The 3608-nt window shown below is 40.2% G+C and overlaps 1 pseudogene across 1 annotated transcript; it reads right to left on the bottom strand.

The window, feature by feature from the left end:
- Positions 1-1326: 1326 nt before the first annotated feature.
- Positions 1327-3258, bottom strand: LOC115835076 (annotated as a pseudogene). Its single transcript, XR_004029994.1, has one exon. The product of XR_004029994.1 is annotated as an uncharacterized LOC115835076 (transcript).
- Between the last annotated feature and the right edge of the window lie 350 nt (positions 3259-3608).

A 3608-nucleotide genomic window follows, 5' to 3' on the forward strand; every position in this document is an offset into this window, starting at 1 on the left:
GATAAACTATGTGTGACGAATGGTGCTGTCAATTCTTCTTACTTGAGGACTAGTTATTGTTTATTTTGAGAACATGTATGTAATAGGTTGTTTCTGCTTGGCTGTATAAAAGGATGAGATTGGCCAGGTGCAGTGGCTCACGCCTGTAATCCCAGCACTTTGGGAGGCCGAGGTGGGCGGATCACGAGGTCAGGAGATCGAGACTATCCTGGGTAACATGGTGAAACCCCGTCTCTACTAAAAATACAAAAAATTAGCCAGACGTGGTGGTGGGCACCTGTAGTCCCAGCTACTTGAGAGGCTGAGGCAGGAGAATGGCATGAACCCAGGAGGCAGAGCTTGCAGTGAGCCCAGATGGAGCCACTGCACTCCAGCCTGGGTGACAGAGAGAGACCATCTCAAAAAAAAAAAAAAAAAAAGATTTCTTTCTGTGTTTGTGGATTGTGAGTCTCTTAGGGGATTGCCTATAGTGCACATCACATTCTGGTTTAATGCTTATTCAATAATGAACTGTTTTGTTTCTCTACTTCCTTTGTGGAGAAGATTTTTGGGTTGAGAGATTTTGAATTGAATTACATTTCACCCACATATACTTGGGAGGGCTTCCCATAGCTTACACTCCCATTTGGCTCTGTGACATCACTCTGCACTGTATCTTGTCCTGGGTCTCTGGCATACCTTGGTCTCCTGCCCTAACTTACTTTCTTTGGCCCACACCTTAAGCAATATGTTCTCCCAGGTTCCTGCTCAATTTCTAGTTTGTTCATTCGTTCTTTCGTTCTTTCATTCTTTCATTCTTTCTTTCTCTCTCCTTCTCTCTTTCTCTCTCCTTCTTTCTCTCTCCTTCTCTCTTTCTCTCTCCTTCTCTCTCTCTCTCTCTCATTGTCTCCTCCTTTCTCTCTCCCTCTCTTTCTCTCTTCGGAGTTTTGCTCTTTTTGCCCAGACTGCAGTGCAATGGGACGATCTCGGCTTGCTGCAACCTCCACCTCCCGGGTTCAAGCAATTCTCCTACCTCAGCCTCCCAAGTAGCTGGGATTATAGGCATGTGCAACTACGCCTGGCTAATTTTTTGTATTTTTAGTAGAGAGGGGGTTTCACCATGTTGGTCAGCTGGTCTCAAATTCCAGACCTCAGGTGATTCACCTACCTCAGCCTCCCAAAATGCTGGGATTACAGGTGTGAGCCACCACACCTGGCCAAGTTCTAGTCTTTTCTTAATATGAAAAATTTCAGCCATGCTAAGGATTTCTACAACTGACTGCATGTGATGAGGGCTAATTTAAAAAAAAAATCTTCAGTCCAGATCTCATTTCCAGATTTGAATTTTAATTGTCTATTGGACACCATCATAGAGCACCTTTTCCTATTAGCACCTAAAACGCACCATGACAAAATAGTGGAGTAGAAATAAATAATTTTGGTTTGGTATAAAAAAATCTTTGTTCACATACTAGAGCTGAGTTATAATTGTGGCAATTAGCTCTGTGACCTTGGAAAAGTTATTTCTAACCTCTTGAAGCCTTACTTTTCCATCTGACAAATCAAAATAATGTTAGTGTTAGTATTGTCACGTGCATCTGTGTGAAGAGAGTCCGCCAACAGGCTTTGTGTGAGCAACAAGGCTGTTTATTTCACCTGGGTGCAGGCGGACTGAGTCCGAAAAAGGAGTCAGCAAAGGGAGATAGGGGTGGGGCTGTTTTATAGGATGTGGATGTGTAGTAGAAAATTACAGTCAAAGGGGGTTGTTCTCTGGTAGGCAGGGGCGGGGGTCACAAGGTGCTCAGTGGGGGAGCTTCTGAGACAGGAGAAGGAATTTCACAAGGTAATGTCATCAGTTAAGGCAGGAACTGGCCATTTTCACTTCTTTTGTGATTCTTCAGTTACTTCAGGCCATCTGGATGTATACATGCAGGCTTGGGCCCAGAGACCTGACAAGTATGAGTATTATAAGAAATAATTTATAGAAATCAAGAAAATAATTCAATTTACCATAATATCAGAAAGAATGAAATTCTAGGAATAAATTTAACCAGGTAAGTGAAAGATCTGCACAATGAAAACTATAAAACATTGATGAAAGAAATTGAAGAAGATACAAGTGAATGGAAAGATATTTCACGTTCATGGATCGGGAGAATTAATAGTGTTAAAATGTCCATACTATCCAAAGCAATATATAGATTCAGCACAATCCCTATCAAAATGCCAATGGCATTTTTCACAGAAATAGGAAAAACAATTCTGAAATTCACATGAAACCACAAAAGACCTGAAATGGCAAAAACAAATAAATAAATAAATAAGTCTTTAGAGCAAAAAACAAAGTTATAGGTATTACACATTCTGATTTCAAATTATATTACAAAGCTATAGTAATAAAAACACTGTGGCACTGGCATGAGAACAGAGATGTAAAGCAATGAAACAGAATAGAGAGCCCAGAAATAAACCCAAGCCTATAAAAGTCAACTAATTTTTGACAAAGATATCAAGAAAACACAGTGGAGAAAGAATAATCTCTTCAATAAATGGTGTTATGAAAATTGGATATCCAACACTGGGGAGACTGGACCCTTATCTTTCATCATACACAAAAATAAACTCAAAATGGATGAAAAACCTGAAACCATAAAATTTCTATAAGAAACATAGGGGGAAAGTTTCTTGATATTGATCTTGGCAATGATATTTTTGGATATCACACCAAAAGCTCAGGCAACAACAACAAGGATAAATAGGTGAGACTACATCAGACTACATCAAACTGAAAACCTTCTGCACATTGGCTGGGTGTGGTAGTTCACATCTGTAATCCCAGCCCTTTGGGAGGCCAAGGTTGGAGGATAACTTGAGGCCAGGAGATCAAGGATCACCCTGGGCAACATAATGAGATCTGTCTCTATAAAATAAATAATAAAAAAATAAAATAATCAACAAAATGAAAAGACAGCCTACAGATTGGGAGAATATACATGTGTAAATTGGGACTGTCCTGGGCAGAATGAGATAAATGATTGCCTTACCTTTTTCTGAAAAAATTATTACCTGCCCTTGGGGCTGTGTTTGTGTCTTACCTAAGAATTTGCCCATGGGTACAACAGCATGCTGACACAAAGCAAGAAGCTTGTATAGTTCTGATCTTAAAGTAGAAAAAATCATCTGAGATGAGGAATGGAATTGGACTTGGTGCAGCTCTCTCTTGACTGGGAGCCATAAAGGCAAAAATGTTGAAGACTGAACACCCTAGCCTTTGGGCATCTACAGTGGATTTTTGGGATTAAGTTGCCTGGACCTTACGATTGTGTTTGGAGGTACTTTGAATAAAACGGATGTTCCTTTCATAAAAAATTTTGAAGCAACAAAGGAGGAAGGCCTCGGTAGAAGATAGTGAAGGATCCTTCCTGTCAATGGAGTGAAATGTTCGATTGTATTTGCACTCTGAGGTGCAGAGATGTTTGGAGAAATCTGTTAGTGGCAGGATGGGAGGAATTGGTCTTGAGAGCTAGAAACTCTGAGGTCAGCTTTTATTGTGATGTACCTAGGTATGTTTTTTTTTTAATGCACTCATCCTGCATGGAGTTTATAGCACGTTGAATCTGTGGCTTGAT

Source organism: Nomascus leucogenys, chromosome 5, assembly GCF_006542625.1.
Source record: "Nomascus leucogenys isolate Asia chromosome 5, Asia_NLE_v1, whole genome shotgun sequence".
In the NCBI taxonomy this organism is placed as follows: Eukaryota; Metazoa; Chordata; class Mammalia; order Primates; family Hylobatidae; genus Nomascus; species Nomascus leucogenys.